General features: G+C 35.5%; 1 pseudogene; it reads left to right on the forward strand.

Annotated features, from left to right (window-relative positions):
• Positions 1-377: 377 nt before the first annotated feature.
• Positions 378-21300, forward strand: LOC122240799 (annotated as a pseudogene).
• Positions 21301-22637: the final 1337 nt, after the last annotated feature.

Raw genomic sequence — 22637 nt, forward strand, 5'->3', positions numbered from 1 at the left:
AAATATGACCACAGGTTATAAGCAAGCCATTCACAGAAAAAGAAATACAGTAAATATATTTAAAAAGATACTCAGCCTTACTAAGTATCAAAAAATGTACATTAAGCCAAAAAGACACAAATATTTTACCCTTCAGATTGGTAAAAAAAATTAATGAGATATATGGAGTGTCAGTAAGAACAAGGAAATTTTGAGTCTTATACCTTGGAGGTATAAATAAATAAATAAATAATATATTTACATATTTGTTAAGATGGAGCAAATTTATGTACCAGAATTCCCAGGAGGTTAAGAAGGCAGGCCAAACTGGCAAGAACCACACACCCCACTCACAGCGCCCCCCCACCCCAAGAGTAGGAGTTGTCTAGAGCGATTGTATGACACTTTTACAGGGACTTCCAGACCAAGAGGAAGGTCAGGCAGAAGGCAGCTGGCCTTTGGCAAGCACTGAAGCAGAAGGAGAGCCAGCGAGAGGGCAGAAGACCAAGTAAGGAGTGGGGGGGAGATGATATCATTTATTATGACTTCTCTTTTCCTCAATGAGGTTTCAAAGCTCAGGAATTTGGAGTATGATTGGCTTTTTGGAGGAAAACACTGAAAGGGAATAAACTTTACATACAAATAAAGCATTGTAAAAGAAGTAAAGGGCTGATTCATGGGGCAGCTTTGAACTGCCACAAACTCTGGCATTGGAGTTTGGTCCAAGTTGAACTAGTCCCTTACAGGAAGGCAACTTCTAGTATTCAAATTAAAAAATAAGAATTAAGATAAAATAAGAAATATACTATGCATGTGTCTTGCATATGTGTGTGTATACATGCCTACTTAATTTAGCATGAATTATTAGTTTTTGTGTTTTGTGCATAAATATATTTGCACTACTGAAAAGAAATCATTATTTGTTTTTACTCATGACTGGCCATCTATTTTTACTGACTGAATACTCTCAAGGAGCAAAGGGGTTATATCGTGCTGTCCTCGGAAAAGTATTTGCTCACAATCTGTTTGTGCTACCAATGGCTTTCCTTATTATTTTTATTCTTATTTGTATCAAATAAAACATACATAGTTTAATAGGCTTATTTAAACTATAAGGCTAGTCACTTTCCCCATACTTCTCCCCAAGAAACAGAAAGCAGTATCTTCCCTAAGCCCACTCCTTTTCCAAATCTTTCCCGGGAGCAACAAATTTTAATTCCCTTAACTGTTTTCTCTTCAATTTACCTTCATATTCACACATTTGGCTTCTATTTCTATATATTTTTTCAACATTAAACATCATCTATTGATTTCTTTCATAGAAAAAGAGGATTTAATTCTCTTAGATAACTACCCCAACTCATGATTCCCCCATGTCCTTCTCAAAACAGATAACCACAATTTTTTATTAAATGAAAATACTGATTATATTTTCCAATTTAATTGAGATATAATTGACATATAACATTGCGTAAGTTTAAGGCATACTATGTGATGATTTATTAAATGTATGTATTATAAAATGATTACCACAATAATATTAGTGAACATATCCATCACCTCAAGTAACTACCATCTTTTTTGTTGTGATGATTGCGAGAACATTGAAGATCTACTGTCTTAGCAACCGTCCAGTATATAATTCAGTATTGTTAACTACGGTCACCATGCTGTATGTTAGTTTCTCCAGAACCTATTCATCTTATAACTGAAAGTTTATATCCTTTGGCCAAGATCTCCTCATTTTCCCCACCCCCAAACCCTTGGCAACCAGCAATCTGCTCTCTGTTTCTGAGTTGAGCTTTTTCAGATTCCACATATAAGTGAGGTCAAGCAGTATTTGTCTTTCTCTCTCTGACTTATTTCACTTTGCATAATGCCCTCAAGCTTCATCCACATCGTTGCAAATGTCAGGATTTCCTTCTTTTTTATGGCTAATATTCTATTGTTTGTATATAGACACCAGATTTTCTTTTTGCATGTCTTGGCTATTTTGAGGGACCTCCATACTGTTTTCTATAGTGGCTCCACCAGCTTACATTCCACCAGTACTAATACAATCGTTCTCTTTCCTCTATTTCCTTGCCAACACTTGTTATTTCTTGTCTTTTTGAATAGTAACTCCGAAAGGTATGACGTGATATCTCATTGTCGTTATGATTTGCATTTCTCTGACAATTAGTGATGTTGAGCACCTTTTTGTGTGCCTACTAATGACTTGAATATCTTATTTGGAAAAATGTCTAATCAGGTCAATTGCCCATTTTTTAATAGTATTTTTTTTTTTTTTTTTTTTGCTATTGGGTCATATGTATTCCTTTGGATGTTAACCTCTTATCAGATAGGTGATCTGAAAATATTTTCTCCCATTCCATAGGTTTCTTTTTTACTTTGTTATTTCTTTTGCTGTGCAGAAGCTTTATAGTTTGATATTGTCCCACTTGTGAATTTTTGCTTTTGTTACTTGTGCTTTTGGTAACATATCCAAAAAGTCATTGGCAAGACCAATGTTAGGGAGCTTTTTCCCTATCTTTTCTTCTAAGAGTTATATGGTTTCATGTCTTATGTTAAGTCTTTAATCCACTTCAAATTAATTTTTGATAGCGATCCAATCATTCTTTTGCATGTGGATATCCAGTTTTTCCAGCACCATTTATGAAGATATTATCCTTTCTCCACCTTCAGACGAATATTCCTGGTGAATATAGATGTAAAACTCTTCAACTAAATACTAGCAAACTAAACATAACAGTACATTAAAAGAATACATGTCATGATCAAGTGGGATACATTCTTGGGATGCAAGAATTGTTCAACATATGCAAACTGATAAACATAATAAACCACACAAATAGAATCAAAGATAAAAATCATATTATAACCTCAATAGATACAGAAAAAGCATATGACAAAATTCAATATCTTATGATAAAAATTTTCAAAAAGCAGGTATAGAAAATAAAAAACATTTTAGTATTATCAAGTAAACTATATATAAACACAACAAAACAAGACTAAATTTTAGTTTATAAGATGCATAATTACTCAAGAAATTCAAACATGAAAGTAATATACAATAAAATTAATGTACACATTTCCTCAGAGGGAAGGAGGGAATGTAGAAGGAATTTACCTCAACATAGTAAAAGCCATATATACAAGCTCACAACTAACATCTTACTCAATGGTGAAAGGTTGAAAGCTTTTCCTCCAAGATCAGGAACATGACAAGGATGTCCACTCTCACTATTTCCATTCATCATAGTAGTAGAAGTCTTAGCCAAAGCAATTAGGTCAAGAAAAAGGAATAAAAGGTATCCAAATTGAAAAGGAAGAAGTACAGTGGCCTCTATTTGCAAATGACATGATCTTATACATAAAAATTCCAAAAGATTCCACAAAAATCTTTTAGAACTAATAAACACATTCAGCAAAGTTTCAGAATGCAAACCAACATAAAAAAAATTCTGAGTTTCTATAAACTAATATTATAATACTAAGACAAAAAGTGTTTTGAGCTGAACCACATAGTATATTTTGATTACACATTCTTTCTTGCACAAACATTTGTTTTAACAGAGCCAATAACTGCCTCTGTTTCATATTGGCTACATTTATTTTATTTAAATTTTTACTGTAAAATATTCATATCCAGAGCGAATGACATGAGATATCAATATATAAAGCACATCTATATACACCACTACCCTGGCCAAGAAAAATATTACCTGTAGATCTCTTTTCCAAGCACATTTCCTCCCTCTCTCAGAGAAAACCTACACATTAATTTTATTGTATATTATTTTCATGTTTTACTTTCCCAAGTGATTATGCATCTTACAAACTAAAGTTTAGTATTGTTTGGTTGTTTATGTATAATTTACTTGATAATACTAAACAATTTTCCAAAATATTTGTAGCAACTTACTTTGCCATCAGCAATATATCTTTTTTCCTTCATATCCTTCCCAATATTTGAAATTGCCACATACATATGGTTTTTATATATTTATATTTAATATTATACGTGTTTATATTTATATTAATCTCTAAATTTATATAGAGACATATATTATATATAGTTATCACTGGAATAGCGAAAATTATATATATATTTATTATATAATTATGTATCATATACACAATTTTTGGTGTTCCAATGATTATGTTGTGGTGTCTCACTGTCGTGTAATTTGCATTTTTTTGATCTGATAAGGTTAAGCACTTTGTATATGTTTACTGGCCTTTTGAACTTTCTCTTTATGGATTGACAGTTTAAATCTTTTGCCTTTTTGGGGGGGAAGGGGAGGTTCTATTTTATTCTTGTTACTTCTTTTGTAGAAGTCCTTTTTGTATTCTTAGTTGTATTTTTTACAGATTACCTCACTACATGGATTGAATTTCACTTTATTGTGGTGTCCTTTAGTAAACTAAATTATTTATTCAGTATCATTCCAATACTTTATGATTGGCTTCTCTCTTTCTTATGCCTTTTTTCCCCTTTTCTTTCTTTTGTGCCCTTAAGAAACTGTTTCCTACTTTGAAATTCTGAAGATATTCTCCTATTTTATTTTCCAGAATATTAACTGTTTTGCCTTTCACATATTAAAATAAAATTTTATAAATGATTTTTATGTATGGTGATTTGTAGGTGTCTAGTTTCATTTTCCAAAATGGATATCCAACTGCCCCAGCACCTTTTGTTGAAAAAGCTATCCCTTCTACTCAGCTTTTCAGTGCCACCCTTTCTTTTTTCTTTTTAAAGATAAAAGCTCATATATCCTTGGGCCTATTTTTAGGTCCAGTAATTTGTTTTACTATCCTATTTGGGATACTTCTACCAATACTATACTCACTTAATAGATTTGTAAGTTTTGATATTTAACAGAATGTTTCCTATTATTTGTATTCTTTAAGTTGTCTTAGTTATTCTTGACCCTTTGCATTTCTATTCTATCAAAAAAATAAAATAAGATAAAAATTCAGATTTTGATTGGGTTTTTCTGAGTCTGTATTTCTGTTTGAAGAAAAGGATATCTTTAAAGACTGAAATTCTAGATACGAAGATGATCGTAAGTACACAGCAATATAAACTCTCCAAAATGAAACACGAAGAATAAAACCACTAACATAGCTTAATATATATACTTTAATCTCTAAAGTATTGTGAAGGAAACAAATATTGAAGAAATATTTGCAGCAAAATTTGTAAATTTCATGAAAACTATAAATTCACAGATCCAAGAAGCTCAACAAACTCCATGCATCAGAAAGATGAAGAAAACTATTATAAGACTCATCATAATCAAATCCTTGAAAATCAAGGACAAAGAGGAAACTTTAAAAGCAGCCAAAGGAAAACAATGTATTACCTACAATAGAACAAAGATCAAGAAGACAACAGATTTCCTTTTGGAAATGATGCAAGGTGGAAGACAGTGATGGACCACTAAAGAAATAATTGGCAATGTAGAATTCTTTATTCAGAAAAAAATAATTTTCATCAAAGAAGACAAAATAAAGATTTTTCAGGCTTCCAAAAACTAAAAATATTCAGTAACATTGAACTTACATTATAGAATATATGAAAAGAAGACCTTTAAGCAGATGAAAAATAATACCAGGAAAACACATAGATCTACACAAAGAAATGAAGAGCACCACAAATGTAACTACACAGGTAAATATAAAGACTGTTTTTATAAATATTTATTTTATTTTATTTATATAAATCTCTAAAATATAATCAACCGTTTAAAGCAAAAATAATAATCAAGAAGTATGAGATTTTTAACATATATAGAAATAAAAACATATGACAACAGTGCATAAAGGCCTGGAGGGAAGAAATAGAAGTACAACTTTGTTAGTTTATCATATTATTCATGAAGCAATACAATGTCACTTAAAAGTAGGCTGTCGTAAGTTAAAGAGGTATGCTACAAGGCTTAAAGTACTTCTAAAATAACACCAAAAAAGTATCTCTATTAAGCCAACAGAAGAGATAAAATTAAATCATTTTTTTAATTCCAAAAAAATGGCAGGAAAAGAGAAAAACAAACAAACAAAAGAACAGATAGAATTTAAAAAAGCAAACAACAATATAGTTGAGTTAAATCCAACAAAAGAATCATCACATAAAATCTAATTACCTAAAATCTAAAACCTAAAGTACCCAAACACCCCCATTTAAAAGTAGAGTTTGTCATATTGGATAAGAATGTAAGACCTAACTGTAAGCTGCCTATAAGAAATTCACTTTAAATATTAAAAACAAGAATAGGTTAAATGTATAAAGATGAGAAAAGATACACCATGATAACACTAACCAATTCCCTGATTAATTTCTCTTACTCTTCACCCCAGGACCCTGAAATTACATTCCAAATAAACTTTCATCCAAGCCTTCATTCAAGCTCCGCTTTGAGAGAAATCCAGGCTAGCTAGCCACCGTTACTTTTTTTATCTACTTTCTTAATTTCATCATTTTTAAAAGACCCATGTTCATAGAGTATGTACAAACCCTCTATTAGTTATCACACCAAAATAGAAATTAGAGTTTTCATTTTCTCTGAAATTTCTGAAAATTCTTTTTTTAAATCTCCAATTTTTTTTGTTAATAAGACTAGCCTAAGAGGCGGTGAGCAAATGACAAGCAGCACAGCACTGTTCTGGAAATGTTGTTTTTTGTCTATTCTTCAGGTACTTGACATCATGGGCTTATAATTCGGTAATTAATGCACTTTTTCAGCTATAACAATGACAATTCCTTAAGACATTTGTGCTATTACCGCATCTTGACTTTATTAATAAGATGACCAACTTAATTAATACCTGAATATCAAGGAATCATAATGCCTATTTTATTACCTATGAATAGAAGGGTCAGCTAAAGAAGATATATCAATAATTCATATCAGAAGGCATCACAGGGGCGCCTGGGTGGCTCAGTCAGTTAAGCGGCCGACTTTGGCTCAAGTCATGATTTCGCGGTCCGTGAGTTTGAGCCCGCGTTGGGCTCTGTGCTGACAGCTCGGAGCCTGGAGCCTGTTTCGGATTCTGTGTCTCCCTCTCTCTGACCCTCCCCCGTTCATGCTCTGTCTCTCTCTGTCTCAAAAATAAATAAACGTTAAAAAAAATAAAAAAAAAAAAGAAGGCATCATAAGTCCTTCATTTACTATTTATTCAATCAAACTACATTGAACTTTTAAGGACCTGGTGTGGTTAGTTCTGTGAATTGTACATTGACACACTAGCTAGTAATGAAGGTCATGGTTGGAAGATTTTAATATTTTTCTATAAACCCTTAATCATGCTATTTTAAGGATATAATCCAGTGTTATACTCATTAAAATAGCCATGTGTTTAAAGACCCTAAAATTAAGTAGAATTTTGTTTCCCAGTTACCCAAAATGAATAGTAGCAGACAAAACATACGTGCACACAGCCAAATTCAACCCAACTGCTTTGATGTTTCAAGGCCAAGATAAATTCACTCACTACTTGAAGCTAAGCCAGAACCACTTCCTTACTAAAATGGAGCTTTCCTTAAGCTACCAAGACCAGTTGAGAATCACCACAAGTTTGCTGAGACCCAAACTATTGATAAATCTTGTGTTGTTTAGAGTTGACTGTAGAATATATCACTGTAGAATGATTCACCATTATAAATAGAAATAAAATAACTAGATAAATTCACTCAGCTACTTGAAGCTAAGCCAGAACCACTTCCTTACTAAAATGGAGCTTTCCTTAAGCTACCAAGACCAGTTGAGAATCACCACAAGTTTGCTGAGACCCAAACTATTGATAAATCTTGTGTTGTTTAGAGTTGACTGTAGAATATATCACTGTAGAATGATTCACCATTATAAATAGAAATAAAATAACTAGTTGGATCTTTTTAAATAGATGGGTTGTAATAAAGATGACACAAAGAATTGTGGTCTGCTTTCCAAGTAATAGCTATAATAGTACAACTTTATAATCTTACAACTGGTATACAATAGGTATAATCTTACAACTGCCTAACTATAAAAACCTATCACTAGGCAATGTTCTTTCAAAGTAGGATCAAAAGCCTGATATTTTGAAATGGTATGAATTTATCACTGAAAATACATGGGGAGGGGGGGATTCTTCATGGTAAACTTATGTATTGAGATAGAATATATATATATTAAAGAGCACTGTTTATATAATAAAGAGCACAGCTCAACAAATTTTTATGAATTCAACACACTCAGGTTACCATGTAAATTAAGACCAAAGCTATTATCAGCACCCCAGAAACCTCCCCCTGTCCTTTCTCAATCAGTCTCAATCATTATTCCTCGAAAGGTAACCAATTCTGACTTCATCACCATAGATAAGTGGTTTTTTTGTTGAACTTTATATAAATGGAATCACACATTATCTTATAGTATGTACTCTTTTGAGTCTGGCATTTTTGCTCAACATTTTATCTGTGAGATTGATCCAAATTTTTACTTGTAGCTGTAGTTGGATCTTTCTTCAGTGTCTATTGTAAAATATACCACAACTTACTGAAGAACATTTGGGTTATTTACATTCTGGAACTCTTGCAAATAATGGTAATATAAACATTTTGTATATGTTTTTGGTGAACATATGTATGCATTTCTGTTAGGTGTATACCTACGATTGGAATTTCTGTGACATGAGGTTTATGTGTATTTAATTTCAGTAGATACTGCAAGTTGTTTTCCACAGCAGGGGTACCAATTTACATTCCCCCAGCAGTGTGGAAGAATTCATTATTCTACATTCTTACTACCAATTGGCATTATCTGTTCTTTTTTTTTTTTTCTCATTGTAGTCACTGTTGAACGGGTGGTGCTATGTCATTGTGGATATAGCGTGCATAACTCTATTAATGATGTTGAATGTCCTTTCATAAGAACAATTTGTATATATTCCTAATTGCCAATTCAAGTCTTTTGCCTATTTTATTTGGATTGTCTTCCTATTTCTTTATTACTATTTCTTCATAGTAATCTTTGCTAGATATATGCAATTTAAACTGCTTTTCGCCCTCTATGGCTTAAGTTTCAACTCTCTTCATAGCATCTTTTGATTAACCGAATTTTGTAATTTTTAATCACATGCAATATGTCAAGTTTATCCTTTATATAGTGTTTCTGTGTCCTTTTTTGAAATCTTTCCTCAACCCATGGTCATGGAAATCTTGTTGTATGATCATCTTTAAAAAACTTACTGTCTTACTTTTCACATTTAAGCATAATTACATTTAAGCATTCTATATTTAACTAACTACATACATTAAATCAATCCAGAATTAATTTTTGTGTACGGTATAAGGTAGGAGTCAAGATATTTTTTCCATGTGCATAATCCAATTCAATTAATCTATTTCAATTTACTTTTTAAAATATTTTCCTCAAAATTAAATTACATTAAAATTACATCTTTGTAATTTAAAATTACACTGCATTAAAATTACATCTTTGTTGAAAGTCAAGTGACTGTATATGTGTAGATCTATTTCTGGACCCACTATTCTGCTCAATGGTCTATTTATCTATCTTTGTGCCAATAAAATAATGCTTTCATTTTAGACTTTTATGAAAGTATTGACATTTGGTGGCTTACGTCTTCAAATTTTGATCTTCACATTGTCTTGACTATTCTAGATCTTTTGCTTTTCCATAATAATTTTAGAATTACCTTATCAATTTTCATTTATAGAAGTGCTAGTGGAATTTCTTTAAGCTTACTTATTTATTTTTAAGAGAGGGAGGGAAGAGAGAGAGAGAGAGAGAGAGAGAGAGAGAGAGAGAATCCCAAGAAGGCCCTGCACTGTCAGCGCAGAGCCCAATGCAGGGCTCAAATTCATAAACAATGAGATCATGAACTGGGCTGAAATCAAGAGTTGGACACTTAACCTAGACACCCAGAAGTGCTAGTGGAATGTTGATTGAGATTGCATTAAATCTATAAATCAGTTTAGGGAGAACAGATATCTTTGCACTGCATTTTCTAATCTTTAGAAATAGCATATCCCTTCTTTTACTTAGTTCTTCTTTCATTTACCTCAATAATATCTTGTAGTTTTCTGTTTGATTTATTTATTTCTAGGTGTTTAATATTTTTATGTCATTGTAAAGAGTATCATTTTTTAAATGAATTATCTGTATATTTATTGCTGCTATATAAAAAAATAGTTTTATTACAGTTACCTTGTATTTAGTTACCTTGCTAATTCATTTATCAAGCCTAATGTATTTTGTTTATAGATTTTGGATTTTCTATAAACATAATCACATCATCTCCAAATAATGAAATTTAAAATTTTTCAAATTCTTAAGACTCATTTTTTTTTGTCTGTTGCACTGGCTACACCTTCCTGTACAATATTGAATTAAAATGGTGATATTGAACATCCTGTGTTATTCCTAACTGAGAGAAAGAAGGCATTTACTATCTCCCTATTATGTATGTTTTTTAGAGATATCCATTAATAGTTAAGAACAGTTCTTTCTATTTCTAGATCCTAGGAGATTTTAGCATGAACGGTATTGAATTTTATCAAATGTTTTTTCTGAATCTACTGAGATGACCATGTGGTTTTCTCAAATTCTTCCTGTGGCATATTAATGATGATTGAATTTTTAATATTAAATCAACCATGTTATTTCTAGAATAAACTCATCTTGGTCATGAAGGGTTTGATTTGCTAATATTCTATTTAAGATTTTTAATCTATACTTATATAAGAAATTGGTTTTAAAATTTTCCTTTTTGTAATTTCTTTACTAGGTCTTAATTTCCAGGTTATGCTGACCTCATAAATTTGCTGACCTTTCATTCTTTGTCTTTTTTCCTAGGGGATGGCCCTTTAGGAATCTCACATGACAGCCAGATGTATTTTTGAGGGACCCTTCTTGGCAAACTTGAATTCCAGTTTTTTCTCAGTACCATCAATTTGCCAAAATATTTACAGCTTAGTTTTGTCACCTCTTTACAACTGTATTCTGCTGAGTTTCTACGTGTCTCATCCTGTGCACATACAGCTTAGAAGTAACCAAATGACTCAAAGGAAAACTGCACAAAGAGTGCTGCATGCGATTCTCTGCAGATTTCTCTTTTCAGTACAAAGATCTTTCAGGTCCTAGTTGTCTTAGTAGCTTTAAATTCCAAATTTTTATTGTACACCCAGTGAGGCTGCCAGAACCCAAAAGACGTTACTTTCTTTTCAGCCTGTGTGCCATGTCCTGAGGGGGTAAAAGCAGCAATGAATATAAAACTCACATCCACATATTTTTTTTTCTCTATGAGGTCTTAGCCCCTCAAATCCTGGATGTCTAGTTATTCTTCAATGAGTCCATGAAGATTTTTGTTTTTGTTTGTTTACCTAGAATTTTACCCATCTTTTATAGTTGGTATCAGAAAGAGTAGGCTGGTAAGAGGTACTCCATCACAGCTAGAATCAGAAGCCCCTAAACAGAGTTCTAAAATAGGTGACCTTCAGCATCAACTCTCACTCCATCACTGCACATCTGGGAACAAACTGCTCCTTTACTGAGTCCAAGAATTTGGGCCCCAGTCAGGGGCAGGATGAAAGACTGTCTCATTCTCCTGAGCCCTGTCATTGTTCACTAACTGGGAGTCATCTTCATGGTCCATTGGTATTGCCTCCAGACAGCAGAATTTTATAGTAATATTTACAGAGTTATTCTGAGGCATAATTTTACCCAAATTATATTTCTAAATTGTGCCCAAATGATACTAAAACAGGAAATATCATATGACTATAAAGTTTGTTTTTGTTTTTCTGTTTAAACAGCTACTATTTCCTCCTATATAGAAGGGGGATAATATTAACCCATAAATCCAAAATATGAATCTACCACCTGAGTAACAGCTTATATGCCTATGATTGATTCATTACCTGTAACTTTAACAGTCACAGTATTTCAAGATATGTTGATAGCATAGATTTCTTCCACATGGGCCCCAACCCATGTCCTATTAATATTAACTATATATAGTCAGAAATTCATAATAGAGCCAAGAGGACTCCTCTGGACAATTTATTTTCTGATTTCTCTTGGAAGAATCTTATTAAGCCATAGCATATGTTAAGTTTTAATTTTTTTTTAATGTTTATTTTTGAGAGAGAGAGCGTGAGTGGGGGAGGGGCAGAGAGAGAGAGGGAGACACAGAATCCGGAACAGGCTCTAGGCTCTGAGCTGTCAGCACAGAGCCCAACGTGGGACTTGAACTCATGAACTGCGAGATCATGACCCGAGCCAAAGTCGGACGCTCAACTGATTGAGCCACCCAGGCACCTTGCATATGTTAAATTTTAAAAGGAACAAATACCTATTGACTGAAATACTCTTCTGTCACTGTAACCAAGAGCTACACAAAGACAAGTTTGCCTAATCTATAATAAAAGTCTTTCTTAATTTCAAAAATTAATTCTGAGCCTCTGATTTCCTGAATTCCACAACAGAAAAACATTAACTTGGTGGTAATGGCACTGAAAAGCTTACTGGCATTCATTTCTGAAAAGCCATGAAAAGGATAAAAATGAGGGGTGGGTGGACTTCGGGGTAATGTAATCATTTTGCAAGTAAGACATTTGGCCCTGGTTCTAAGCCATTTCCATCTTATTTCAAAGCCTACTTATCTCTTCAGCACCTCACTCCAACTTGTTGTTAGGCTGCAAGGACTTACTGTTTGTTAACATCTGAAACACTGAAGCCTATGGACTTAACCTGCTTTGCCAGGGTGTTTCATTCATGACGATACAGTCTTAAATGGTTTGGTTATTTTTGGCATAGCTCTGACAAATAGAGTTCTTGCTTCAGTTCTACCAACAGTGAACAATACAGTCTGGGACCACCCTCATATGCAGCTCTTTATTGAAGACGTGACTAAAATATCACCAGCCTTTAGAGTAGGTGACAGGTGGGAACATGTCACACTTCTGCTTAGGGACAAGGGATGAATTAATAGCTATAAAATGCTAATTTCCTTCCTAAGAGTCTCTGATTAGAAAATGCCATATCATCCACTTACAGTAAAAAAAAAAAAAAAAAAATGCTATCTCACCTATTGAAGGACAACGTCACAGCATGGGAAAACCCAGATGTTTTCCTAGAAAATTTCTGAGACATTGGACAACAGGAGAAAACAATTCACAAAGACGAGAAAGTAATTTCTCCAAGATCTTAACAAATGTGTACTAAAAGCCGCAGAGGACACAAAGACTTACAGAACACTGTTCCTGTTCCTTAAGGAATTCATGGACTAATTAAGAAATAATTAAAATGGCATCTGTGGAACAACACTGATAACACGTTTACATGCATCCATAAGAGCTGGAGAATTCCTCCCAAGTCTGACTGCCCTGAGTGGTGATACAACACTATTTTTAATTTGAATTTCTCTGCTCAAATACATTGTAAGTTTCTTGAGGACAGAAACTCTGCCTTCCTTATAAAGCCTAGAACAATAGTCCATCAATATTTGTTGACTGAAAAGGTTTTTGATGAATCAGGGAACTCTGTGCAAATTTCCTTTTGAAGCAAACTTACTATTTTTTTTTTACATTTATTCATTTATTTTTGAGAGACAGAGAGAGACAGAGTCACAAGCGGGGAATGGATAGAGAGAGAAGGAGATGCAGAATCCGAAGCAGGCTCCAGGCTCCGAGCTGTCAGCACAGAGCCCAACAAGGGGCTCGAACTCATGAACCGAGAGATCATGACCTGAGCCAAAGATGGACACTCAACCAGTGTCACCCAGTGACACGCCACCCAGGCGCCCCACAAACTTACTATTTCTAAGTGCGTGCACAAATATGACAAAGGGGACGCTGTTCTGATCCCCAGGGTGCAGTGGGATGTAATGTTATTTCTGTGGGAGTACTATTAACATCAGGAAGGATGAAACTGCTATTCATGCTATCTATATCTTCCAAAATGATTCAGAAATTAATTGTGAATGATTCACTAAATGTTCTTAAAGTTAACGTGGGTTTAGTTAATGCTGCCAAACATTCTGTTTGAACATTTGCATTTTTCCTTTGGGGTTGAAAATCAACCCCCCTCAATGTTCCCAGTCTGACTTGTCTAATGAGGACCAGTGTTCCTGCAACTGCAGCAAAGGCTAACTCCCCTAAGCAGAACCATACGTAGAAAGTAAATAAAGTTCAAATATGTAAAAGGAGGTAATAGTTGTTCATTAAACAAGTTCTTTTTTTTTTTTTTTTTTACTGTTTATTTATTTTTGACAGAGAGAGAGCATGAGTGGTGGAGGGACAGAAAGAGAAGTAGACACAGAATCCAAAGCAGACTCCAGGCTCTGAGCTGTCAGCAACAGAGCCTGATGTGGGGCTTGAACTCACAAACCATGAGATCATGACTCAGCCACGAGGCAACCAAACAGGAAGTTCTTAATAGTGCCTAAGGAAGAGTCCCTTTTACACTTTTTGGTGCAATTCTCTCTTGGGAAAATTCTTTCTTCTGTTACCATGACTAATTTAGAACTGTTAGGGCCTAGGTAAACAGCTTCCTTCCTTATGGATTGTTTGAGGTTGTTGGCTTTCACAATCCTCTCTGCTACTGAAGAATATCTAGGTTTCTCCCAACTGTACATTACTGTGTCTAAGATAATATTTGGCATACAAGACCAGCTCAGCGGTGCCTGGGTGGCTGAGTCGTTTAAGCATCCAACTTTGGCTCAGGTCACTATCTCATGGTTCGTGAGTTTCAAGCCCCACATCAGGCTCTGTGCTGACAGCTCAGAGCCTGGAACCTGCTTCAGATTCTGTGTCTCCCTCTCTCTCTCTCTGCCCCAATCCCCGCTCACTTTCTGTGTCTCAAAAATAAATAAACGTTGAAAAAAATTTTTAACAGAAGTCAGGAAGACAGAGAAGAGTTATTAGAAAAAATAACCAGAAATCCCTCTACTACTAAAAAAATAATAACAAAAATAACAAATGCAGGAAAGGTCTATGATTCTCAGAACCTTGGTTTTCAAGAATATATATCAGATATACCTTAGTTGCTTTGTGGGACTGAAACTCTGATTAAAAGCCAAGGTTCTTTGTCAGTAGGGAAAACATTTTCATATAAAGAACTCATAGTGATTACTTGAAGTAACATCAAAGACTACTTCTCTATCTGTTGCAAGCATATTTAGATATGTACATGGATTTCATACATGCACATATTAAGAAATCTATGTTAACAAACACATGTGAAGTTTCTTTTTTTGTTTTTTAACTTTATTCAATTTCAGAGGAGGTGAGATTTTGTGACTGGGAAAGACAATGACATTTCAGGCTCTACTTGTAAAATAAGAAAGGATGCTAGAGAAAAGAAACAATGCTAGAGAAAGCTTTGAAATAGCACATTCTAAAATACTAATATTTTTAATACTAATATTTTAAAATAGTACATTTTAAAATACTAATATTTCAAAATAAAACATACTACATTCTCTGTATTGTACTGGGAAAGTTCTTATTTGTTTTCTCTAGGGGAATTTCAATTACAGTAAGCAACCACTGGACTCCACAACTGAAGTAAAGTAGGGCATTCTAAGTGTAAAAGTCAGAGGACTTCACACCTGTTATCACCCTTAGTTCTTGCTTAAATGCTGCCGGTAAATATGCGTGGGCTTCACGTCAGGGTCTTCTCAAGAGACCAGGAACTACTCAAAGGAAACACTTAACTCACAAAAGTGCACCACTTCCAGGTTGGAAGCTTCACAAGTATCAGTTCCAGTAGCTTTTCCAAGGAGAAATCTCTTGAATGACAGTCCTCTATTTGATTACCACTGGTGACAAGAAGTTCACTACTTTGCAGAGTGCATATTTGCAATGAAACTATTTTAACCCAGCTGAAGACAGCATTTTATATCTCTAACCATTTTTTTTCCCAAAGTTCAGTGGGCATTTTGTTTATTAAGGATCAGTCAATACAAACTTGCTTAGGTTTAGATAAAGACCTATACAATTCACAATTTAAAATGCAGAATGTTAAAAAATAGGCATGCCAAGAAGATAAGTATCACTTATCTTCTTAGTGGCCCTCTCTTAGCATATCTAGTATCTATATAACTTCCATTTTATATGGGCATTTGGAGACCATTGAGCCATTATCACAATGGTTTTCAATATGCTGCTGGATATAAGTAATTTTGATTTTTACATTTATCTTTGATCTGTAGTTGGTTTCACAGGGCATTCTTTCTTTTTCAGATTTTAATATCAAGATTATGATTATAAGTAAATGTAGACATTTTCCGTATTTGTTTCTTTGCTTTGTAACAGTTGGATTAGGATGAGATATATCTGACTTATAATGTTTGTTTGAACTCACAAAACTATCTGAGCCCCGTGCCTTCAAAGATACGTCTTTAATAACTCTTGCTGTTGTTCAATATACACATTTGTAAGACTTTATTTCACATATATGTATAGCCTAAAGAATAATAATGAAAGGCTTACACATGTTCTCACCACTCAGTTTCGGAGAAAGAACACTATCAGTGCCTTAGAAACCCACATGTATGCCTCTCTCTGATAATCTCCTCCTCTCTGCCCCAACCCCCACCTATCCTGATTTTGGTTTACCATTACTTTGCTTTTCCTCACAATTTTACTATCTTTGTATGCATTGCTAAAGATTATATTCTTTAGTTCAACCAGATTTTGAAATTAAATAATGGAATCATACTCTTCTATTTCTTTTGTGACTTCATTTTTTGTTCTTGCTTTGCTCCTATATTTTTGTTTTGAGATTCATTTATGTTAATAGATGTAGCTGTAGGTCATTTTCACTATTTTATAATATTCCACTGTATGACTATGTCAAAATTTATTTACCCATTCTGTTGAGGGACATTTTGGTTGGTTTTAGTCTGAGGCTTTATTATTGCTGCTATATGACCATTTTGGTACACGTGTCCCAGAACTCAAGTGCCAGAATTCCTCATATATATGCACCTAAAGTGCATTTGTTGGGTTGTGAGATGCACATATGCTCAACTTAATAGAATGTGCCTAATAATTTTCCTAAATAGCTTTAATAATTTTTTTCTCATTAATTTTTTTTTAATTTTATTTTTTAAAATTTACATCCAAATTAGTTAGCATATAGTGCAACAATGATTTCAGGAATAGATTCCTTAGTGCCCCTTACACATTTAGCCAATCCCCCATCCCACAATCCCTCAGTTTGTTCTCCATATTTATGAGTCTCTTATGTTTTGTCCCCCTCCCTGTTTTTATATTAATTTTCCTTCCCTTCACTTATATTCATCTGTTTTGTCTCTTAGAGTCCTCATATGAGTGAAGTCATATGATTTTTGCCTTTCTCTGACTGACTACTTTCGCTTAGCATAATACCCTCCAGTTCTATCCCCATAGTTGCAAATGGAATGATTCCATTCTTTTCTATTGCCAACTATCACTCCATTGTATATATATACCACATCTTCTTTATCCATTCATCCATCGATGGACATTTAGGCTCTTTCCATACTTTCGCTACTGTTGTTAGTGCTGCTATAAACATTGGGGTGCATGTGTCCCTTAGAAACAGCACACCTGTATCCCTTGGATAAATGCCTAGTAGTGCAATTCTTGCGTCATAGGGTAGTTCTATTTTTAGTTTTTTGAGAAACCTCCATACTGTTTTCCAGAGTGGCTGCACCAGCTTGCATTCCCACCAACAATGCAAAAGAGATCCTGTTTCTCCGCATCCTTGCCAACATCTGTTGTTGCCTGAGTTGTTAACATTAGCCATTCTGACAGGTGTGAGGTGGTATCTCATTGTGGTTTTGATTTGTATTTCCCTGATGATGAGTGATGTTGAGCATTTTTTCATGTGTCGGTTGGCTATCTGCATGTCTTCTTTGGAGAAGTGTTTCTTCATGTTTTTTTGCCCATTTCTTCACTGGATTACTTGTTTTTTGGGTGTTGACTTTGATCAGTTCTTTATAGATTTTGGATACTAACCCTTTATCTGATATGTCGTTTGAAAATATCTTCTCCCATTCTGTCAGTTGTCTTTTAGTTTTGCTGATTGTTTCCTTCGCTGTGCAGAAGCTATTTATTTTTTTTATTTATTTATTTTTTTTAACGTTTATCCATTTTTGAGACAGAGAGAGACAGAGCATGAACGGGGGAGGGTCAGAGAGAGGGAGACACAGAATCCGAAACAGGCTCCAGGCTCCGAGCTGTCAGCACAGAGCCTGACGCGGGGCTCGAACCCACGGACTGCAAGATCATGACCCAAGCCGAAGTCGGCCGCCCAACCGACTGAGCCACCCAGGCGCCCCACCGACTGAGCCACCCAGGCGCCCCAGAAGCTTTTTATTTTGATGAGGTCCCAGTAGTTCATTTTTGTTTTTGTTTCCCTTGCCTCCGGAGACGCGTTGAGTAAGAAGTTGCTGCAGCCAAGATCAAAAAGGTTTTTCCTTCTTTGTCCTCGAGGATTTTGATGGCTTCCTGTCTTACATCTAGGTCTTTCATCCATTTTGAGCTTATTTTCATGTATGGTGTAAGTGATCCAGGTACATTCTCCTGAATGTCGCTGTCTGGTTTTCCCAGCACCATTTGCTGAAGAGACTGTCTTTATTCCATTGGATATTCTTTCCTGCTTTGTCAAAGATTAGTTGGCCAAATGTTTGTGGGTCCATTTCTGGGCTTTCTATTCTGTTCCATTGATCTGAGTGTCTGTTTTTGTGCCAGTACTCTACTGTCTTGATGATTGCGGCTTTGTAATACATCCTAAAGTCCAGGATTGTGATGCCTCCGGCTTTGGTTTTCTTTTTCAAGATTGTTTTGGCTATTCGGGGTCTTTTCTGGTTCTATACAAATTTTGGGACTGTTTGTTTTAGCTCTGTGAAGAATGCTGGTGTTATTTTGATAAGGATTGCATTGAATATGTAGATTGCTTTGGGTAGTATTGACATTTTAACCATATTTGTTCTTCCTATCCAGGAGCATGGAATCTTTTTCCATTTTTTGTGTGTCTTCTTCAGTTTATTTCATAAGCTTTCTATAGTTTTGAGTGTATAGATTTTTCACCTCTTTGGTTAGATTTATTCCTAGGTATTTTATGGTTTTGGGTGCAATGTAAATGGGATCGATTTCTTGATTTCTCTGTTGCTTCATTGCTGGTGAATAGGAATACAACCAATTTCTGTGCGTTGATTTTATATCCTGCAACTTTGCTGAATTCATGGATCAGTTGTAGCAGTTTTTTGGTGGAATCCTTTGGGTTTTCCATACAGAGTAGCATGTCATGTGCGAAGAGTGAAAGTTTGACCTCCTCCTGGCCGATTTAGATGCCTTTTATTTCTTTGTGTTGTCTGACTGCAGAGACTAAGACTTCCAATACTATGTTGAATAACAGTGGCAAGAGTGGACATCCCTGTCTCGTTCCTGACCTTAGGGGGAAAGCTCTCAGTTTTTCCCCATTGAGGATGATATTAGCGTTGGGTCATTCATATATGGCTTTTATGATCTCGAGGTATGCTCCTTCTATCCCTACTTTCTTGAGGGTTTTTATCAAGAAAGGATGCTGTATTTTGTCAAATGTTTTCTGCGCATTTATTGAGAGGATCATATGGTTCTTGTCCTTTCTTTTATTGATGTGATGAATCACGTTAATTGTTTTGCAGATATTGAACCAGCCCTGCATCCCAGGTATAAATCCCGCTTGGTCGTGGTGAATAATTTTTTAATGTATTGTTGGATCCAGTTGGCTAATATCTTATTGAGGATTTTTGCATCCATGTTCATCAGGGAAATTGGTCTACAGTTCTCCTTTTTAGTGGGGTCTCTGTTTGGTTTTGGAATCAAGGTAATGCTGGCCTCATAGAAAGAGTTTGGAAGTTTTCCTTCTATTTCTATTTTTTGGAACAGCTTCAAGAGAACGGGTGTTAACTCTTCCTTAAATGTTTGGTAGAATTCCCCTGGAAAGCCATCTGGCCCTGGACTCTTGTTTTTTGGCAGATTTTTTATTACTAATTCAATTTCGTTACTGGTTATGGGTCTGTTCAAATTTTCTATTTCTTCCTATTTCAGTTTTGGTAGTGTATATGTTTCTAGGAATTGGTCCATTTCTTCCAGATTGCCCATTATATTGGCATATAATTGCTCATCATATTCTCTTATTATTGTTTTGTATTTCTGCTGTGTTGGTTGTGATCTCTCCTCTTTCATTCTTGATTTTATTTGGGTCCTTTCCTTTTTTGTTTTGATTAGATTGGCTAGTGGTTTATCAATTTTGTTAATTCTTTCAAAGAACCAGTTTCTGGTTTCATTGATCTGTTTTACTGGGGTTTTTTTTGTTTGTTTCAATAGCATTAATTTCTGCTCTAATCTTTATTATTTCCTGTCTTATAGTGGCTTTGGGTTTTATTCGCTGTTCTTTTTCCAATTCTTTTAGGTGTAAGGTTAGGTTGTGTATCTGAGATCTTTCTTCCTTCTTTAGGAAGGCCTGGATTGCTATATACTTTCCTCTGATGACCGCCTTTGCTGCGTCCCATAGATCTGGTTTGGCTACCCAAGGCTTGGCACAGGCTCTGTCATGGGAAGCCCCCAGCCCTCCTTTGGACCCCAGGAGGCAAGGCCCAACATATGCCGGCTCCTGTCAAGGCAGGGCCCTGGAGACACAGGCAGGCAGAGCTGGCCCTAGGGCCCTGGGCTTCAAACTAGGCTGTTGATCACCACCTTGTTTGGGGCTGGGCTGGGTGGGGTCTGACTGGCCACCAGGGCTGAGAAGGAGCAGCGGCAGCAGCAAAAGTGAACGGAGGCCCTGAGCCAGGCGGCCGTGGGCCAGGGTGACTTCAGCCTGCTGAAGGCGGGGGGGTGGGGGGGGGGACAGGCTCGCTGCAAAGCCGACTTCTGGGTCAGTGGGTGTTGATGTACTTTGGGTTCACTCACTGCCCCAACATCTGCCCAGATGAGCTGGAGAAGTTGGTGCAGGTGGTACGGCAGCTGGAGGCTGAGCCCACCTGCCCCTGGTGCAGCCTATCTTCGTTACTGTGGACCCTGAGTGGGACACTGTCTCAGCCATGGCCCACTACCTACAGGACTTCCACCCACGGTTGCTGGGGCTGACTGGTTCTGCTGAGCAGGTAGCCCAAGTGAGGCACAGCTACTGCGTGTACTACAGTGCAGGCCCCAAGGACAAGGACCAGGATTACATCGTGGACCACTCCATTGCCATCTACCTGCTCAGCCCTGAGCTGAGCAGATCTGAATTTTCTGTCCAAATCACAAACGCTTCCTCCTCTTTACTCAATTGATTTACTGTATTTGCTAATTAAATTAGAGCACCATCCCAAGCACGCAACATTAGCTAGGATGGAGAGGGGATGGGCATTCTCTGTATTTCTTCCGGGGAAGGAACACACTGCTCTTTTAGCATCATTGATCACAATTGATTACGTTGCTGACGTTTTACATCTCATATGTTGCTGATACTTCAAGTCACCGGATCAGTAATAGAAAATGAAGCTGAATGTAGATTTGTCAGTGTGTGTGAGACAGAACTTAAACTTCAGAGGTTTACAGCCTTGGTTCCTATCTTCATTTCCCTGCTAGGTGACTTAGGAGAAATTACTTCACTAAACTATATCTTGGTTTCCCCTTCTGTAAAATAGGGAAATAACAGCACCTGAATCAAAATATTTGGGTTGGAATTTCAAAGAGTTGATGTGTGTGAAGTTCTTAGTAAGTATGCCAAAATATTATTATTTCTATAACAATAATGTTTTTATTGTATAAATAGTTATTTTATTTCATACAATTATCACTTATAATACTACTTATATGTATAAATATATCAATATTAAATATTTCATATTTATAAATATAATAACTAATCTAATTTTTATTACTATCATCATTACTACACCAAGTATTATCGACTCTAAAACACCCAGATATTTTCTGTGTCTTTTACTCTGGCCTCAGAGCAGCATCTGGGAATGAAGCCAGATGCCTAGGGCTGAGGAAGGCAAGTCTTTTGTTACTAATAGAGAGACAGCCTGACTGGAGCACAGAAGCCTCCAGAAAGCAAGTCCCTCAGGGGCAATCATCTCCCCTCTCTCACACCCCTGGCCACATGCACAACATTCTTCTAACCTCCAAAGGCCAGTGTAGGGCCCAGCTCCTGGGGTTTATTTTGATAAATGTTTCAGGCCACAGAGTGCTAAGAAACTTGATTCTCTCGCTTTTCAAATACCAAACCTCTACCTGAAGAAGGAATGCTTAGATTAGAGCACAGAGATGAAAAGTTTTAAGTTAAACATGGAGTTCTCCCCTTAACCTATTGTCTGCTCTGTTCCTCAACTCTGGAAAGTTGGAAGAAAAATATCTTCAGATAAAGACTATTATAAATCACTATTGAAAAGTTAAATATGATTTATCAAATGTTCATTTTATCTTGGAAAGCAGGGTTTTAATGGAACTGCCTTTACAGTTAAGGCCAACAATGCTCTTGAGGGAATTGTATGTATTTTAATAAAATCACTCTGCACAGTAACATAGCTCAAATTCTTCACTGTAGTTCTAAATTTTTTAGACCTCATGGTCAAAATAAGTTTCACCTGGTTATTGTAAGAACACTGTATCTTTCTTT

The sequence above is a fragment of the Panthera tigris genome, chromosome C1 (genome assembly GCF_018350195.1).
Source record: "Panthera tigris isolate Pti1 chromosome C1, P.tigris_Pti1_mat1.1, whole genome shotgun sequence".
Classification (NCBI taxonomy): Eukaryota; Metazoa; Chordata; class Mammalia; order Carnivora; family Felidae; genus Panthera; species Panthera tigris.